This window comes from Triticum dicoccoides, chromosome 3B, assembly GCF_002162155.2.
Source record: "Triticum dicoccoides isolate Atlit2015 ecotype Zavitan chromosome 3B, WEW_v2.0, whole genome shotgun sequence".
Taxonomy (NCBI): domain Eukaryota; kingdom Viridiplantae; phylum Streptophyta; class Magnoliopsida; order Poales; family Poaceae; genus Triticum; species Triticum dicoccoides.
In genome coordinates this window covers 212,161,940-212,183,236 of record NC_041385.1, presented here as the reverse complement: position 1 = coordinate 212,183,236, position 21,297 = coordinate 212,161,940, and positions in this window count along the sequence as shown.

Below are 21,297 nucleotides of genomic sequence, written 5' to 3'. Positions count from 1 at the left end.
CAAATTGGAATTATGCATATAAATGCATTGAAAACTCAGTTAATGCATAAAAATGTCCAAACGAACCCTGAAAAATCACAAAAATTGACACAACACTCCTGTTGTTCTATGTTGACACGAGAAATTTTTTGGAAGCAATAAGAGGCAATGGATATCGTTTCGTCCCCAAAGGTGGCATGTTCCCTACCGAAACCATCATGCTTGCTGTGAGAAGCTCTGGTTTGTGAGAAGCATATACCCAAACCTGTCCCAAATGGGACAAAAAATTTACCACGACATGTTGATGCCGCTCCATGATAGCATGCCAAGTTTCATGAATTTCAGACGAGTTTTGGATTTACTAGAATTTAAAAACCAGGTATCTCAATGTTTGCGGCCGAGTGACGGTGGTAGGGTGTTTGACATTCATTCCCATTTCTTGCATGGGACCTAAGCAGGCAACCAAGGACGCAGATTTGAATTTTCAACTAATTTATATGCATTAGAGCATGTGCCTGTAGTTCAAATTTGAATTATGCACATGAATGCACAGAAAACTCAGTTAATGTATAAAAATGTCCAAGCGAACCCCAAAAAATCCCCAAAATTGACACAACACTCCTGTTGTTCTATGTTGACACTAGGAAAAAATTGAAATCGAGAAGAGGCAACGGATATCGTTTCGTCCAGAAAGGTGAAACGTTCCCTACTGAAACCATCACACTTGTTGTGTGAGAAGCTCTGGTTTATGAGAAGCTTATACACAAACCTGCCCCAAATGGGATTTTTTTAGCACGACATGTTGATGCCGCTCCATGATAGAATGCCAAGTTTCATGAATTTCGGACGAATTTTGGATTTACTAGAATTACAAAAGCAAGTACGTCAACGTTTGCGGGAGAGCCACGATGCCGTGGTGTTCGAATTTCATCCCCCTTTCTTGCATGGGAGATAAGCATAAACCCATGGACACATATATGATTTTACAACCCATGTTGGTGCACCGGAGCATGTGCATGTAGTTTAATTTTGAATTGTGCACCTGAAATAGCTAGAAAACCAATTTAATGTATAAAATGTTCAGAGGAACCTTGAATAATTCCAATTCTTTTACGACACACATATAGTTGCATGTTCACTCCAGATAAAAGGTCCAGCAATTCAAACACCGTCCATTGCCGCTATGACCCCATTATATAATTCAAGTCAAGATGAAAAATCAAGTAGATCACACACAATTTATTATGACCAACCGTGTGAGATGCAGCGCAAAATATCCTGGAGCACCGTTGGTGTATAGTACGCCTATGGCTTACGCGAGAAGGTGCGTCCGCTACAGTCCACAGCCGGCGTCTCATGCACACTAGCTTGCTCCCCAAATATCATTTCACTGTTCAATCGTCGCTGGTGAAAGATGGGCACGTGGACCCTGATACGTCTCCAACGTATCTATAATTTTTGATTGTTCCATGCTATTATATTACCCCTTTTGGATGTTTATGGGCTTTATTTTACACATTTATATCATTTTTGGGAATAACCTATTAACCGGAGGCCCAACCCATATTGCTGTTTTATTGCCTGTTTCAGTATTTCAAAGAAAGGGGATATCAAACGGAGTCCAAACGGAATGAAACCTTCAGCAGCATGATTTTTTGGAAGAATATGATCCTAGAGACTTGGATTTCACGTCAGAAGATCCTCGAGGAGGCTAGGAGATAGGGGGCGCGCCCCCTACTGGGTGCGCCCCCCTATCTAATGGGCCCCTCGAGCACCTCCTGACCGACTTCTTTCGCCTATATAAGCCTACGTACCCTAAAAACATCAAATATCAAGATAGATCAGGAGTTCCGCCGCTGCAAGCCTCTGTAGCCACCAAAAACCTCTCGGGAGCCCGTTCCGGCACCCTGTCGAAGGGGGAACCCATCACCGGTGGCCATCTTCATCATCCCGACGCTCTCCATGACGAGGAGGGAGTAGTTCACCCTCGGGGCTGAGGGTATGTACCAGTAGCTATGTGTTTGATCTCTCTTTCTCTCGTGTTCTCTCTATGGCACGATCTTGATGTATCGCGAGCTGTGTTATTATAGTTGGATCTTATGATGTTTCTCCCCCTCTACTCTCTTGTGATGAATTGAGTTTCCCTCTTGAAGTTATATTATCGGATTGAGTCTTTATTTGAGAACACTTGATGTATGTCTTGCCGTGTTTATCTGTGGTGACAGTGGGATATCACGTGCCACTTGATGTATGTTTTGGTGACCAACTTGCGGGTTCCGCCCATGAACCTATGCATAGGGGTTGGCAGACGTTTTCTTGACTCTCCGGTAGAAACTTTGGGGAACTCTTTGAAGTACTTTGTGTTGGTTGGATGAATCTGAGATTGTGTGATGCATATCGTATAATCATGCCCACGGATACTTGAGGTGACAATGGAGTATCTAGGTGACATTAGGGTTTTAGTTGATTTGTATCTTAAGGTGTTATTCTAGTACGAACTCTTGAATAGATTGATCTGAAAGAATAACTTTGAGGTGGTTTCGTACCTTACCATAATCTCTATGTTTGTTCTCCGCTATTAGTGGCTTTGGAGTGACTCTTTGTTGCATGTTAAGGGATTGTTATATGATCTGTCTATGTTATTATTGTTGAGAGAACTTGCACTAGTGAAAGTATGAACCCTATGCCTTCTTTCCTATCATTGCAATACCGTTTATGCTCACTTTTATCATTAGTTACCTTGCTGTTTTTATATTTTCAGATTACAAAAACCTTTATCTACCATCCATATTGCACTTGTATCACCATCTCTTCGCCGAACTAGTGCACCTATACAGTTTAACATTGTATTGGGTGTATTGGGGACACAAGAGACTCTTTCTTATTTGGTTGCGGGGTTGTTTGAGAGAGACCATCTTCAACCTACGCCTCCCACGGATTGATAAACCTTAGGTCATCCACTTGAGGGAAATTTGCTACTGTCCTACAAACCTGTGCACTTGCAGGCCCAACAACGTCTACAAGAAGAAGGTTGTGTAGTAGACATCAAGCTCTTTTCTGGCGCCGTTGCCGAGGAGGCTAGGTAAGTGGCACTCACTCACACCCCGTCAACTAAGCTCTTTTCTGGCGCCGTTGTCGGGGAGGTGAGTGCTTGAAGGTATATTTTTAGATCTTGCAATCGAATCTTTTTGTTTCTTGTTTTATCACTAGTTTTGTTTATAAAATAAAACTACAAAAATAATGGAGTTAAGTTTGTCTCATACGCTTCGTCTTTTTAATATCTTTTGTGAGTATGATGGAAAAGAAAATTGTGCTCAAGTGCTTGATGAAGAATGCATTAAAATGCTTGGTACTAAATCTTTGAATGATTAGCATGATTGCAATGTTGTTAGTTTGAATTCCTTGAATATACATGATGCTAATGATATGCAAAGCCACAAGCTTGGGGAAGCTATGTTTGATGAATATGATATATTTTGTCCCCCAAGCTTTGATGAGCAAATTTATTATGATGATAGCATGCCTCCAACGTATGATGATTATATTGATGAAAGTGGGTTTGGAAGAGTGTCAACTTTAGGAAGTAGTGATCCCACTATTTTGGAGGATGTTGAATTTTATTGTGATGAATACGAAAGTGGATTTGGAAGAGCGTCAACTTTATTTAGTGATTCCACTATCTTGGGAGAGGTTTCAATCGATTATGATGAGAACGAAGTTGCTACTTATGATGATTATTGTGATGAAACTTATGCTATAAAGAGTAGTGATGATTATATTTACAAATCTTGTCATGATTATGATTACCCTTTTTCTGAATATTCCTCTTTTAATGTGGAAACAATTTTTAGTGTTCAAGTCCTTTATGATACTTCCACTATTCCGAATGAGAAGAATTTTGCTTATGTGGAGAGTAGTAAATTTTCTATGCTTGTAGATCATGAAAAGAATGCTTTAGGTGCTGGTTATATTGTTGAATTCATTCATGATTCTACTGAACATTATTATGAGGGAGGAACATATGCTTGTAGGAACTGCAATAATATCAAGTTTCCTCTCTATGTGTTGAAAATCTGGAAGCTATGCTTGTTTTACCTTCCTATGCTTGTTGATTATTGTTCCCATAAGTTGTTTGCTCACAAAATCCCTATGAATAGGAAGTGGGTTAGATTTAAATGTGCTAGTCATATGCTTCATGATGCTCCCGTTATGTTTCAATTCTTATCTTTTATGTGAGCATCATTGCCATCATCATGCCTAGCTAGAAAGGCATTAAAGAAAAGCGCTTGTTGGGAGACAAACCAATATTTATCCTTACTGTTTCTGTGTGTTCACATGATTATGCTACTGTAGTAATCATGTTTTATAGCTTTTATTTCAATAAAGTGCCAAATAAGACCTTTAGGATGGCTTTTGGTGATAGTTGTGTTGATCCTGCTGAAAATCATAAACTTTTGCACCCAGTAAATTAGTTTTGTTAATTCACATAAACGTGATCTTGATCTGATTCTTTTTTCTACGGATTTTTACACGAATTTCGTAGGACTTCCTAATTTCGTAGGATTTTTGGAGTTCCATAAGTATACGTTTGATACAGATTACTACAGACTGTTCTGTTCTTGACAGATTCTGTTTTCTATGTGTTGTTTGCTTATTTTGATGAATCTATGAGTAGTATCGGAGGGTATGAACCATAGACAAGTTGGATTACAGTAGATATTACACCAATATGAATTTAGAATGAGTTCATTACAGTACCTAAGTGGTGGTTTTATTTTCTTATACTAACGGAGCTTACGAGTTTTCTGTTGAGTTTTGTGTTGTGGAGTTTTCAAGTTTTGGGTAAAGATTCGATGAACTATGGAATAAGGAGTGGAAAGAGCCTAAGCTTGGGGATGCCCAAGGCACCCCAAGGTAATATTCAAGGAAAACCAAGAGCCTAAGCTTGGGGATGCCCCGGATGGCATCCCCTCTTTCGTCTTCATTCATCGGTAACTTTACTTGGAGCTATATTTTTATTCGCCACATGATATGTATTTTGCTTGGAGCGTCATTTTATTTTGTTAGTATTTGCTTTCTGTTATTTATAATAATGTTTTGCATCTTTAGTTTCCATAAAAATGTCAAGGATAGCCTTTACCATGCTTATTTTGCTAGTATACATGTTGCTGTTTGAAAACAGAAAGTTTACCGCTGTTGCAAAAATTCCCTAGAAAATTCAGAGCATGATATAATGTTGAAACTTTTTGCGTAATGAGCTCTGATAAATTTAATACAGTGGGAATTTTATTTCATAATTTGTGGTGTTAGGGAAGTATTGATACTCTTGCATTCTTTACAGACTGTACTGTTTTGGCAGATTGCTGTTATGTTTGCATTGTTTGCATATGTTTGCTTGTTTAATGATTCTATTTGATGATAGGAGTATTAAATATGCAGAGGCATTTAGTATTCAATGTTGAATAATAATTTTATTGATTTGTTACAGTAGAAAATGATAAGGTTTTGCATTGGTTTATACTAACCTATCTCACGAGTTCTTGTTGTGTTTGGTGTGGATGAAGCTTTTGATAAAAAGATAAACCATGATATGAGAGGAATTAAGGAGACACAAAAGTTCAAGCTTGGGGATGCCCAAGGCACCCCAAGATAATATTTCAAGAAGTCTCAAGCATCTAAGCTTGGGGATGCCCCGGTAGGCATCCCACCTTTCTTCTTCAACAACTATCGGTTAGTATCGGTTGAGCCTAAGTTTTTGCTTCTTCACATGAGTTGTGCTATCCTTGCAATGTCATTTTATTTTGTTTTGCTTGCTGTTTGAATAAAATACCAAGATCTGAAATTCTTTAATGTTAGAGAGTCTTCACATAGTTGCACAATTATTCGACTACTCATTGATCTTCACTTATATCTTTCAGAGTAGTTTGTCATTTGCTCTAGTGCATCACTTATATCTTTTAGAGCACGGTGTTGTAGAAATTGCTAGTCTCTCATGCTTCACTTATATTATTTTGAGAGTCTTTTAGAACTACATGGTATTTTCTATGGTTACAAAGTTGGTCCTAGAATGATGAGCATCCAGGTTGGGTATAATAAAAACTATCATAGAAAGGAATTGGATGCTATGATCAATTTGATGCTTGATAATTGTTTTGAGATATGGAGGTAGTGATATTAGAGTCATGCTAGTTGAGGTGATTATGAAAAATAATTGTGTTAAGGGTTGTAATTCCCATAGCATGCACGTATGGTGAACCGCTTTGTGACGAAGTTGGAGCAAAATTTTATTTATTGATTGTGTTCCTTATGAGTGGCGGTCGGGGACGAGCGATGGTCTTTTCCTACCAATCTATCCCCCAGGATGACTTATAGATTTTTGCGATAAGTACATGAGTTCTTTTGACTAATGTTGAGTCCATGGATTATATGCACACTCACCCTTCCACCATTGCTAGCCTCTCTTGTGCCACGCAACTTTCTCCGGTACCATATACCCACCATATACCTCCCTCAAAACAACCACCATACCTACCTATTATGGCATTTCCATAGCCATTCCGAGATATATTGCCATGCAACTTTCCACTGTTCCGTTCATATGACACACATTACCTTTGTCATATTGCTCTTTGCATGATCATGTAGTTGACATCGTATTTGTGGCAAGGCCACCTTCATAATCTTCATACATGCCGCTCTTGATTCATTGCATATCCCGGTACACCGCCGGAGGCATTCATATAGAGTCATATCTTGTTCTAACTTTGAGTTGTAATTCTTGAGTTGTAAATCCATAAAAGTGTGATGATCTTCATTATTAGAGCATTGTCCCAGTGAGGAAAGGATGATGGAGACTATGATTCCCCCACAAGTCGAGATGAGACTTTGGACTTTACAAAAAGAAAAAAAAGAAGAAAGAAAAAAAGAGAAAGGCCAAAAAAGAAAAAAAAGAAAGGCCAAAGAAAAAAATGAAAAAAAAGAAAAAGAAAAGGGAAAAAATAAAATGAGAGAAAAAGAGAGAAGGGACAATGCTACTATCTCTTTTCCACACTTGTGCTTCAAAGTAGCACCATGATCTTCATGATAGAGAGTCTCCTATGTTGTCACTTTCATATACTAGTGGGAATTTTTCATTATAGAACTTGGCTTGTATATTCCAATGATGGGCTTCCTCAAAATGCCCTAGGTCTTCGCGAGCAAGCGAGTTGGATGCACACCCACTTAGTTTCTTTTGTTGAGCTTTCATATATTTATAGCTCTAGTGCATCCATTGCATGGCAATCCCTACTCACTCACATTGATATCTATTAATGGGCATCTCCATAGCCCGTTGATACGCCTAGTTGATGTGAGACTATCTTCTCCTTTTTGTCTTCTCCACAACCACCATTCTATTCCACATATAGTGCTATTTCCATGGCTCACGCTCATATATTGCGTGAAAGTCGAAAGAGTTTGAGATTATTAAAGTATGAAACAATTGCTTGGATTGTCATCGGGGTTGTGCATGATTAAATACTTTGTGTGATGAAGATAGAGCAATAGTCAGACTATATGATTTTGTAGGTATAACTTTCTTTAGCCATGCTATTTTGAGAAGACATGATTACTTTGATTAGTATGCTTGAAGTATCACCATTTTCATGTTAATATGAACTTTTATTTTGTATCATTTGGATCTGAACATTCATGCCACAATAAAGAAAATTACATTGAGAATTATGCTAGGTAGCATTCCACATCAAAAATTCTGTTTTTATCATTTACCTACTCGAGGACGAGCATGAATTAAGCTTGGGGATGCTTGATACGTCTCCAACGTATCTATAATTTTTGATTGTTCCATGCTATTATATTACCCCTTTTGGATGTTTATGGGCTTTATTTTACACATTTATATCATTTTTGGGACTAACCTATTAACCGGAGGCCCAGCCCATATTGCTGTTTTATTGCCTGTTTTAGTATTTCGAAGAAAAGGAATATCAAACGGAGTCCAAACGGAACGAAACCTTCGGCAACGTGATTTTTTGGAAGAATATGATCCTGGAGACTTGGAGTTCACGTCAGAAGATCCTCGAGGAGGCCAGGAGATAGGGAGGCGCGCCCCCCTACTGGGCGCGCCCCCTATCTCGTGGGCCCCTCAAGCACCTCCCGACCGACTTCTTTTGCCTATATAAGCCTACGTACCCCAAAACCATCGAATATCAAGATAGATCGGGAGTTCCGCCGCCGCAAGCCTTGTTGGGGAACGTTGCAGAAAATAAAAATTTTCTACGCTTCACCAAGATCAATCTATGGAGTCATCTAGCAACAAGATAGAGGAGTGCATCTACATACCCTTGTAGATCGCGCGGAAGTGTTCAAGAGAACGGGGTTGAGGGAGTCGTACTCGTCGTGATCCAAATCACCGATGATCCTAGTGCCGAACGGACGGCACCTCCGCGTTCAACACACGTACGGTTGGGGGAGACGTCTCCTCCTTATTGATCCAGCAAGGGGAGGGAGAGGTTGATGGAGATCCAGCAGCACGACGGCGTGGTGGTGGAAGCAGCGGCGATCTCGGCAGGGCTTCGCCAAGCTCTACGAGAGGGAGAGGTGTTGCAGAGGGAGAGGGAGGAGCCAGGGACTTGGGTGCGGCTGCCCTCCCTCCCCCCTCTTTATATAGGGACCAGGGGGGGCGCCGACCCCCTAGAGATTGGATCTCAAGGGGGGGGGGGGGGCGGCCAAGGGGGGTGGCTTGCCCCCCAAGCCAAGTGGGGCGCCCCCACCCCTAGGGTTTCCAACCCTAGGCGCAGGGGGCCCACGGGGGGCGCACCAGCCCACCAGGGGCTGGTTCCCCTTCCCACTTCAGCCCTTGGGGCCCTCCGGGATAGGTGGCCCCACCCGGTGGACCCCCGGGACCCTTCCGGTGGTCCCGGTACAATACCGGCAACCCCCGAAACTTTCCCGATGGCCGAAACTGGACTTCCTATATATAATTCTTCACCTTCGGACCATTTCGGAACTCCTCGTGACGTCCGTAATCTCATCTGGGACTCCGAACAACTTTCATGTTACCGCATACTAGTATCTCTACAACCCTAGCGTCACCAAACCTTAAGTGTGTAGACCCTACGGGTTCGGGAGACATGCAGACATGACCGAGACGACTCTCCGGCCAATAACCAACAACGGGATCTGGATACCCATGTTGGCTCCCACATGTTCCACGATGATCTCGTCGAATGAACCATGATGTCGAGGATTCAGGTAATCCCGTATACAATTCCCTTTGTCAATCGGTACGTTACTTGCCCGAGATTCGATCGTCGGTATCCTAATACCTTGTTCAATCTCATTACTGGCAAGTCACTTTACTCGTACCGTAATGCATGATCCTGTGACCAACCACTTAGTCACTTTGAGATCATTATGATGATGCATTACCGAGTGGGCCCAGAGATACCTCTCCGTCATACGGAGTGACAAATCCTAGTCTCGATCCGTGTCAACCCAACAGACACTTTCAGAGATACCTGTAGTATACCTTTATAGTCACCCAGTTACGTTGTGACATTTGGTATACCCAAAGCACTCCTACGGCATCCGCGGAGTTACACGATCTCATGGTCTAAGGAAATGATACTTGACATTGGAAAAGCTCTAGCAAGCAAACTACACAATCTTGTGCTATGCTTAGGATTGGGTCTTGTCCATCACATCATTCTCCCAATGATGTGATCCCGTTATCAATGACATCCAATGTCCATGGTCAGGAAACCGTGACCATCTATTGATAAACGAGCTAGTCAACTAAAGGCTCACTAGGGACATGTTGTGGTCTATGTATTCACACATGTATTACGATTTCCGGATAACACAATTATAACATGAATAAAAGACAATTATCATGAACGAGGAAATATAATAATAACCATTTTATTATTGCCTCTAGGGCATATTTCCAACAGTCTCCCACTTGCACTAGAGTCAATAATCTAGTTACATTGTGATGAATCGAACACCCATAGAGTTCTGGTGTTGATCATGTTTTGCTTGTGGAAGAGGTTTAGTCAACGGATCTGCGACATTCAGATCCGTGTGAACTTTGCAAATATCTATGTCTCCATGTTGAACATTTTCACGAATGGAGTTGAAGCGACGCTTGATGTGCCTGGTCTTCTTGTGAAACCTGGGCTCCTTGGCAAGGGCAATAGCTCAAGTGTTGTCACAGAAGAGTGTGATTGGCCCCGACGCATTGGGTAAGACTCCTAGGTCGGTGATGAACTCCTTCACCCAGATTGCTTCATGCGCTGCCTCCGAGGCTGCCAGGTATTCCGCTTCACATGTAGATCCCGCCACGATGCTTTGCTTGCAACTGCACCAGCTTACTGCCCCACCATTCAAAATATACACGTATCCGGTTTGTGACTTAGAGTCATCCAGATCTGTGTCGAAGCTAGCGTCGACGTAACCCTTTACGACGAGCTCTTCGTCACCTCCATATACGAGAAACATATCCTTAGTCCTTTTCAGGTATTTCAGGATGTTCTTGACCGCTGTCCAGTGTTCCATGCCGGGATTACTTTGGTACCTTCCTACCTAACTTACGGCAAGGTTTACATCAGGTCTGGTACACAACATGGCATACATGATAGACCCTATGGCCAAGGCATAGGGGAGGACACTCATCTTTTATCTATCTTCTGCCGTGGTCGGACATTGAGCCGAGCTCAATTTCACACCTTGCAACACATGCAAGAACCCCTTCTTGGACTAATCCATATTGAACTTCTTCAATATCTTATCAAGGTATGTGCTTTGTGAAAGACCTATGAGGCGTCTCGATCTATCTCTATAGATCTTGATGCCTAATATGTAAGCAGCTTCTCCAAGGTCCTTCATTGAAAAACACTTATTCAAGTAGGCCTTAATGCTGCCCAAAAGTTTTATATCATTTCCCATCAAAAGTATGTCATCCACATATAATATGAGAAATGCTACAGAGCTCCCACTCACTTTCTTGTAAACATAGGCTTCTCCATAAGTCTGCATAAACCCAAACGCTTTGATCATTTCATTAAAGTGAATGTTCCAACTCCGAGATGCTTGCACCAGCCCATAGATGGAGCGCTGGAGCTTGCATACCTTGTTAGCATTTCTAGGATCGACAAAACCTTCCGGCTGCATCATATACAGTTCTTCCTTAAGATGGCCGTTAAGGAATGCCGTTCTGACGTCCATTTGCCATATCTCATAATCATAGTATGAGACAATTTCTAACATGATTCGGACGGACTTCAGCTTCGCTACAGGAGAGAAAGTCTCATCGTAGTCAACCCCTTGAACTTGTTGATAACCCTTAGCAACAGGTCGAGCTTTATAGATGGTAATATTACCATCCGCGTCTGTCTTCTTCTTAAAGATCCATTTGTTTTCTATCGCTCGCCGATCATCGGGCAAGTCTATCAAAGTCCATACTTTATTTTCGTACATGGATCCTATCTCGGATTGCATGGCTTCAAGCCATTTGTTGGAATCTGGGCCCGCCATTGCTTCTTCATAGTTCGAAGGTTCACCGTTGTCTAACAACATGATTTCCAGGACAGGGTTGCCATACCACTCTGGTGTGGAACGTGTCCTCGTGGACCTACGAAGTTCAGTAGTAACTTGATCCGAAGTACCTTGATCATCATCATTAATTTCCTCTCTGGTCGGTGCAGGCACCACAGGAACATTTTCCTGAGCTGCGCTACTTTCAAGAGGTAGTACTTCATCAAGTTCCACTTTCCTCCCACTTACTTATTTTGAGAGAAACTCTTTCTCCAGAAAGGACCCGTTCTTGGCAACAAAGATCTTGCCTTCGGATCTGAGGTAGAAGGTATACCCAATGGTTTCCTTAGGGTATCCTATGAAGACGCATTTTTCCGACTTGGGTTTGAGCTTTTCAGGTTGAAGTTTCTTGACATAAGCATCGCATCCCCAAACTTTTAGAAACGGCAGCTTAGGTTTCTTCCCAAACCATAATTCATATGGTGTCGTCTCAACGGATTTAGACGGTGCCCTATTTAAAGTGAATGTAGCTGTCTCTAGAGCGTATCCCCAAAATGATAGCGGTAAATCGGCGAGTGACATCATAGATCGCACCATATCCAATAGAGTGCGATTACGACGTTCAGACACACCGTTACGCTGAGGTGTTCCAGGCGGCGTGAGTTGTGAAACGATTCCACATTTCTTTAAGTGCGTACCAAATTCGTGACTTAAATATTCTCCCCCATGATCTGATCGTAAGAACTTTATCTTACGGTCACGTTGATTCTCTACCTCATTCTGAAATTCCTTGAACTTTTCAAAGGTCTCAGACTTGTGTTTCATCAAGTAGACATACCCATATCTACTCAAGTCGTTAGTGAGAGTGAGAACATAACGATATCCTCCGTGAGCCTCAACGCTCATTGGACCGCACACATTAGTATGTATGATTTCCAATAAGTTGGTTGCTCGCTCCATTGTTCCGGAGAACGGAGTCTTGGTCATTTTGCCCATAAGGCATGGTTCGCATGTGTCAAACGATTCGTAATCTAGAGACTCCAAGAGTCCATCAGCATGGAGCTTCTTCATGCGTTTGACACCAATGTGACAAAGGCGGCAGTGCCACAAGTATGTGGGACTATCGTTATCAACTTTACATCTTTTGGTATTCACACTATGAATATGTGTAACATCATGTTCAAGATTCATTAAGAATAAACCATTGACTAGCGGGGCATGACCATAAAACATATCTCTCATATAAATAGAACAACCATTATTCTCGGATTTAAATGAGTAGCCATCTCGCATTAAACGAGATCCAGATACAATGTTCATGCTCAAAGATTGAGGTTTAAAACTAATCCCGTAGGTAAATGTAGAGGTAGCGTGCCGACGGCGATCACATCGACCTTGGAACCATTCCCGATGCGCATCATCACCTCGTCCTTCGCCAGTCTCCGCTTATTCTGCAGCTCCTGCTTTGAGTTACAAATATGAGCAACCGCACCGGTATCAAATACCTAGGAGCTACTACGAGTACTGGTAAGGTACACATCAATTACATGTATATCACATATACCTTTGGTGTTGCCGGCCTTCTTGTCCGCTAAGTATTTGGGGCAGTTCCGCTTCCAGTGTCCCTTTACCTTGCAATAAAAGCACTCAATCTCAGGTTTGGGTCCATTCTTTGGCTTCTTCCCGGCAGCTGGCTTACCGGGCGCGAAAACTCCCTTGCCGTCCTTCTTGAAGTTCTTCTTACCCTTGCCTTTCTTGAAACTAGTGGTTTTATTGACCATCAACACTTGATGTTCCTTTTTGATTGCCACCTCTGCTGATTTCAGCATTGAAAACACTTCAGGAATAGTTTTCACCATCCCCTGCATATTGTAGTTCATCACAAAGCTCTTGTAGCTAGGTGAGAGCGACTGAAGGATTCTGTCAATGACCGCCTCGTCCGGGAGGTTAATCTCCAGCTGGGACAAGCGGTTGTGCAACCCAGACATTTTGAGTATGTGCTCACTGACAGAACTATTTTCCTCCATCTTACAACTGTAGAACTTGTCGGAGACTTCATATCTCTCGACCCGGGCATGAGCTTGGAAAACCATTTTCAGCTCTTCGAACATCTCATATGCTCCGTGTTGCTCAAAACGCTTTTGGAGGCCCGGTTCTAATCTGTAAATCATACCGCACTAAACGAGGTGTCGGTGTACTAAAGTAGGGGTACCTTAGTATCCCGAACTTGTGCACGGGCAGTCGCAGCGTCCCGCGGCAAGGCTTGCCGGGCGTCCGCCAAGATCCTCTGCTATTCCTATTTGATGCCATTCAAGAACAAAGTGTTTAAACTTAGAAGACAAGATCCCGGCAAGTGGAGCTTGCCGGGAAGGACAAGGCCCCAGCAAGAGGAGCTTGTCGGGAGGGCCAGCCAAGAAACTTGCCGCAACGCGCCGCGCGTCTCGGCAAGACCCTGGCGAGCGACAAGCTTTCGGGTGCGACAAGATAACGACCGCGGCAAGGCGCTTCCCGCGGCGAAGCCACTACTCTGCGCCCACGCTCCAGCACATCCAACGACGTGTCGCCCCAAGATCGTTCCTGGCGCACGTGTCGGGCGGCTGTGCAGCCAAGCGGTGTGAGGTGGCAAGTGGAGATGACGAGAAGGCCATCGTGGCGATCGGTGGCACCCCTAACGGTCGTTTCCTGCACTGTTTGGGCGACCGGACGGGCATTAAATGCCCTTGTCCCCTGCCGTCAGAGTTAGGTAGGGGGCACTGTTGATAGCGGTTGTACCAACCCCTCTTTTTACTTTTTTACCCTTCTCTGCGTAGCCACCTGTCGGTGACCCCTTTAGCCTATAAAAAGGAGGCCCATGTGCACGTAGAGGGGGTTCGACTCATTCGAAACTACACCACGCTCACGCTTTCGAGCAAGAACACAATACATACACAAAGCAGCAGTAGGAGTATTATCTCTCCGGAGAGCTCTGAAGCTGGGTAAAATCCCTCGCGTGCTTCGCCTCGATCTGCTCTTCGTGCGCCCTCCGCTCCCTGCCGGACCGAAAAGGGGCCCTGCCCCATAGGTGCTCGTTTCCCACGACATCTTTGGCGCGCCAGGTAGGGGGCGTCGAGGTTGTGCGAACCTGATCCGGCGTCTGCGCGTGCTACATCATCATCTTCATCGACATGCCACCGAAGAAGAAGGCTTCGGAGGTGGCCGCTCCGTCCACGTCGATCCCACCGCCGCCGGAGCAAACGGGCGGTGGGGTAGACGCTGGCGGAGGAACGGGCGCCCATGGGGGGACTCGCATCGTCACCAGATGTAAGGACAAGGCCCCGCAGACCTCGGCATCCGTACATGCGCCGCGCCCCTCTCAAGAGGCGCGGGATCGACAACGCCATGGTGTGCACCGTGCTCGCGTTGGAGCAAGGCCAAGCCAGCGGATCACAGGACGCTCAAGGCCAACATGCACGCCAACACGTTGGCGCGAGCGCGGCATGGTTGCCTGGACGAGATGTTGCTCCTTCTAACACTGTTAGAAGTTTGAGCATATCCCGCTCCTCGCGTCATTCGCCCCCGCCGCCGAAAACCCCAGAAGAAGCGTTGGCTCGAGCCCAACTGCTACTCGACTACCCTCCAGGGCCGGACAAGATCGACGACTGGAGGATCACCATCCAGAGCCTCATCGGCTTCGCCAACGGCAACAAGCCCCGGCAACCAAGCTCGTCGAAGCCGCGGCAAGACGCCCAGAAGGTGGCGACAAGACTGGTGGCGACAAGACTGGTGGGGGTGCCACCACCGTGCTCTCCCCGCCCCGAAGGCCAAGATCGCCGACTCATCGGGCTAACCTTGACACCGACTCCACCGCGTCGTCGGACCCGCGAGCTCGTCGCGATCAGTGCCAAGTTCTCCAAGAACGACGACAAGAAGACGCTCGTACCCGCATCGAGCGTCGAAGAGAAGCGCGGCGTCAGTCAGACCAGCGCGCTGGGCCAACTGTTGATATGCATGTGCCAGGGGAACCATGCGACTTGCCGTATGCGGTAGGTTGCCCTGCGTTCACTCGTGAGCTGCGGTAGGTCCAGTGGCCCAGTACCAAGAACTTCAAGCCAGACGTACCCGAGAAGTATGATGGCAGGATACATCCGTCGGAGTTCCTCAGCATCTACACCATCGCGGTGCAGGCTGCCGGGGGGCGCGACGAGAAGATCCTTGCCAACTACTTCCCGCTGGTGCTCAAGCCCAACGTCAGATCTTGGCTCATGCACTTGCCGGATAACTCCATCTCTTCATGGGCAGACCTGTACCATCAGTTTGTCGGCGCCTTCACAGGCGGCCACAAGCCACATGGCCAGGAGAGCGATCTTCATCTACTTGCCCAGAAGGAAGGAGAACCCATGCGCAAGTTCATACAGAGATTCAGCCAGGTGCAGCGCAACATCCCAGACGTCCACCCTGCCGCGGTTATCAGCGCGTTCCATCAGAACGTGCGTAATCGCAGGATGAGGGAGGAGATGGCGATGTGCAAAATCAGAGATGTCAACAAGCTATATGCTCTGGCCGACAAGTGTGCACGTGCTGAGGAGGGGAGGAAACTCCCCGGAGAGAACACAGGAGCAGAAGGATCTGACAGCGAGGATGCCGCCCCGGCGAAGAAGAACCGGAGGCGGAATAACAGAAAGAGGAAAGCTAAGGATGTGCTTGTTGTTGAGCAGTCCGACAACGGAGGTGGCGCCGAGAAGGCCAAAGCTGGTGACTCCGGCGAGGCTGTGGTGGCCGCCGACAAGCAGGACGGCTCCGACAAGCAGTACTGCAAGATCCACCGCACCAAGGGCCATGATCTCCAGGCCTGCAAGAAAGTTGAGCAGCTTGTTGAGCTGCAGAAAGCTGAATACGAGCGGCGTGACAAGGAGAAGGCCCAAGAAGGTGGTGGAGGATCCGGCAAGAAGCGTCCGCCCGGGGAGGACGCCGCGGCAAGGCTAAGCAGCGGCAAGGAGACAGGCCTCCCCGCGGCCGCGACAAAGATGAGGATGAGGACGAAGACGATGAAATGGATGAGGATGAGACCGACGAGCAGAAGTTTCAGAAAGCAACAGAGGTTTTGTGCGTTGACAGAGGTGCTTCTCTGCATACCTTGCACCGCAACCTCAAACAGTGGGTGCGGGAAGTAAACGCAGCAGAACCGTCCGTTGAGTCGCGCAAGCCCCTGAAGTGGTCCAGCATGCCCATCATCTTTGATGTTGAGGATCACCCTGACCGCATAACCGCGGTCGGGTGCTTGCCGATGTTGGTTTCGCCAACCATCCGCAACCTCAAGGTCACAAAGATGCTGGTTGACGCGGGGCCGGCTTGAATCTGATCTCCTCCGCGGTGCTCAAGAAGCTCCAGATCCTCGACAGCGAGCTCGAAGAGACTGGTACCTTTCAAGGAATTAACCCGGGAAGAAGCAAGCCGAAGGGGAAGATCACACTGCCAGTGACATTTGGCAGCGAGCTGAACTTCAGGATAGAGAAGGTCACATTTGACGTTGCTGATTTCCCATTGCCCTACAATGGGATACTCGGCCGTCCAGTGCTCGCCAAGTTCATGGCAGCATCTCACTACGCCTACAACGTGCTCAAGATGCCCGGTCCGATAAGTGTCATTTCTGTCCCTGGCGGCAAGAAAGATGCACTTATCTGTACCGACAAGATCTACCGGGAAGCAACAGCCGCAGCAGATCGCAAGACACTTGCCGCTGAAGCACCCGGGGGGAAGAAGAAGACCAAGTCCGGCAAGAGTAGCTCTGATGCCCACTCCGGCAAGCGCACCTCTTCGGAGTGCTGCGCTACCGTCGAGGACGCACCATCGAGCTCCACCGGCAAGTGCAAGAAAGAGAAGACAGCTTCACCAGAGACCAAGAAAGTGGCCGCCAAGGAGGACGACACTGGTGGTACCTTCACCATCAGTGCCACGCTTGACCCTAAATAGGAAAGCGCGCTCGTTGCTTTCCTACGGGCGAATGTCGATGTATTTGCATGGCAACCATCTGACATCCCCGGTGTTCCCAGGAAAGTAATTGAGCACCACCTTGCCGTCTGCCCTCACGCGCGGCCCGTCAAGCAGAGAGTCAGGAAACAAGCAGTGGAGCGACAAGAATTCATTGCAGAAGAAATCAAGAAATTGGAAGCAGCAGGCCTTGTCCGAGGAGTACTCCATCCAACGTGGTTAGCCAATCCAGTAGTCGTGCGTAAGGCGAATGGGAAGTGGAGGCTTTGTATTGACTTCACTGACGTTAATAAAGCTTGTCCCAAAGATCCATTTCCCTTGCCGCGCATTGACCAGATTGTCGACTCCACGGCAGGATGCGATTTGCTTTCATTTCTTGATGCATACTCAGGATATCATCAGATCTTCATGGCAGAAGAGGATGAAGAAAAGACCGCATTCATTACTCCATGTGGCACGACTGCTTTGTACGAATGCCTTTCGGACTAAAGAATGCTGGTTTAACGTTTGCAAGAGTAGTCAGTCATGCTTTTGAGCCACAGTTGCACAGAAATGTAGAAGCTTACATGGATGACATAGTGGTCAAGAGCAAAGACAAAGAAACTTTGATCCAAGATTTAGACGAGACTTTTGCAAATCTGCACAAGATCAATCTCAAGTTGAACCCCGAGAAGTGCGTGTTTGGAGTTCCTTCCGGCAAGCTTCTCGGGTTCTTTGTGTCTCAGCGGGGGATCGAAGCCAATCCGGACAAGATCAAGGCCATTGAGCAGATCGAAGCACCGAAGCGCGTCAAGGATGTACGAAGGGTTGCCGGCTGCGTTGCTGCTCTCAGTAGGTTCATCTCTAAGTCTGCTGAGCGCGCCCTGCCATTTTTCAAAATTCTGAAAAAGTCAGGTCCAATGAAGTGGACTCCGGAAGCGGAGGCTGCGCTACAAGACTTGAAGAGATACCTGTCCTCCACTCCAATACTTGTCGCACCTAAGCCACAAGAGAAGTTGCTGCTATATCTAGCGGCAACCAATCAAGTGGTTAGTGCTGCGTTAGTAGCGGAGAGGGAGACGGATGATGGGCCAGCGACCACGGCAAGCGAGTCTAGCAACAAGTAGGGGGCTTCCCCGACAAGCTCTGGTCCCGGCAAGAATGTATCTGCGCAGCCACAAGAAGAGAAACAGAAAAAGATGGTGCAGCACCCAGTTTATTTTGTCAGTTCCCTTCTGCAGGGGGCTAGGTCAAGGTACTCTGGTGTGCAGAAGTTGCTTTTCGGCCTTCTCATGGCCTCGAGGAAGCTGCGCCATTATTTTCAAGCACACGAGATCACAGTTGTCACTCGCTTTCCGTTGAAGAGGATATTGCAGAATCCAGAAGCAACATGCAGGATTGTCGAGTGGGCACTGGAACTGTCGAGCTTTGGCCTCAGGTTTGAAAGTACTTCAACTATCCAGAGCTGAGCATTGGCAGAATTCATAGCAGAGTGGACGCCAACACCCGATGAAGAAACTCCGGAGACGAGGATCCCCGCCAAGGAAGCAAACAAAGAATGGATCATGTACTTTGATGGTGCCTTCTCGCTGCAAGGCGCCGGTGCAGGTGTGTTACTTGTCGCACCCACTGGAGAGCACCTCAAGTACGTGATCCAGATGCACTTTCCCAAGGAGCAAGCAACAAACAATACTGCAGAGTATGAAGGCTTGCTTGCCGGACTCAGGATCGCGACAGACCTTGGGATCAAGAAGCTTATTGTCAGGGGTGACTCACAGCTTGTCGTCTGCCAAGTGAACAAAGATTATCAGAGTCCGTTGATGGAAGCCTACATTGATGAAGTGAGGAAGTTGGAAGAGCATTTTGACGGCCTGCAAATGGAACATGTTCCAAGAGCTCAAAATGACATTGCAGATGGCCTGTCAAAATGCGCCGCACTCAAGTTGTCTGTGGATCCAGGGATCTTTGTGCTCAAACTGACTCAACCATTTGTAACACCATCAACTGGACAGAGCAAGAAGAGGAAGTTGATTTCTGGTGACTACTTTCCGGCTGAGCTCCCCGAAGCCACCGTCAAGAGGGTCCCCAAGATCAACACAAAGAGCGCTGAGGAGCAGTCTGCTCCGACAAACCCTAGGGTTTGTTTCGTTGAAGCAGACGCTCCCGACAAGTTTTGCTCCGGCAATCTTGCCGGGGAACACCAAGCTCCGGCTGAATCGCAAGTTCTTGCCGTGGAAGCAGATGTTCCCGCAACAGCATTTGCGCCTTTAGCCCTTATTGTCGAGCCACAGGCTCCGGCATGGGCGCAGCAGATCGTCCATTTCCTCCAAACAGGAGAACTTCTCGAAGAGCAAGAAGAAGCGGAGAGAGTAGCCCGGCAATCAAGTATGTACCAGTTTGTCGATGACATACTATACAGAAGAAGATTCAACGGAGTGAAATTGAAGTGCATTTCCCGGGAAGAAGGACAAGAGCTGTTGGCGGAGATACATGGAGGCATATGTGGTCACCACATTGGCGCAAGAGCACTTGCCGGCAAGGCTTTCCGGCAAGGTTTCTTCTGGCCAACAACCCTCCAGGATGCAACTGCACAAGTAACCAAGTGTGAAGCATGCCAGTTCCACTCCAAGCAGATACATCAACCAGCTCAAGCTCTCCAAACAATCCCTTTGTCCTGGCCATTTTCGGTCTGGGGGCTCGACATCCTCGGCCCCTTTCGCCGAGCTGTCGGGGGCTTCGAGTACTTGTACGTGGCGATCGACAAGTTCACGAAGTGGCCGGAGGTGGAAGCAGTGAGGAAGGTGACAGCACAGTCAGCAGTCAAGTTCTTCAGGTCAATTGTTTGCCGCTTCGGAGTCCCTAACAGGATCATCACCGACAACGGCACACAATTCACGAGCCGCACCTTCATGCAGTACGTCCAAGATCTTGGCGCCAAGATCTGCTTCGCTTCTGTTGCTCACCCGAGAAGCAACGGTCAAGCGGAGAGGGCAAATGCTGAAGTGCCGCGCGGGCTCAAGACCAGAACTTTTGACAGGCTACACAAGTGCGGAAGGAACTGGATCGAGGAGCTGCCAGTGGTTCTTTGGTCGATCAGGACGACACCAAATCGAGCCACTGGCCAGACACCTTTTGCTCTTGTCTACGGAGCAGAGGCAGTTCTCCCCACGGAACTCGTATACGGATCACCTCGAGTGCTCGCTTATGATGAGCTTGAGCAAGAGCAGCTGCGGCAAGATGACGCGCTGCTCCTCGAGGAAGATCGTCTTCAGGCTGCTGTACGAGCTGCTCGCTACCAGCAAGCTTTGCGTCGCTACCATAGCCGCAGAGTTAATGCTAGAAGCTTCGAGGAAGGCGACCTTGTTCTTCGGCGCGTTCAATCCGCCAAGAATTCCAACAAGTTGACGCCGAAGTGGGAAGGCCCTTATCGGGTAAAGCGAGTCACTAGGCCTGGCGCTGTCCGCCTTGAGACCGAAGATGGCTTTCCGGTGAGCAACTCCTGGAACATAGAGCATCTTCGTAAGTTTTACCCATAAGGCGCGGTTGCCAGAACCTGCTGTCCCGGCAACCAACTTTTGTACAAGCCTTGCCGCTGTTGCATGTAACCCTTTGTACAAAGCCGGGCGCAGATCCCGTGCATAAATAAAGATCGTATGCTATTCAAAAGTTGTCAAATTTCATGCATTTTTCTTTTTCGCATATATAATCTGACACCTTGTGCAACACTTGCTCCCTGTAAGCAATAACAAGCCTTAAGGCTCCATATCTTTATTTTCTCTTCTTTCTTTCTCTTAAAGAGAAGGTTCCTCCGCCCACAAATTCACCTGGGGGGGGGGG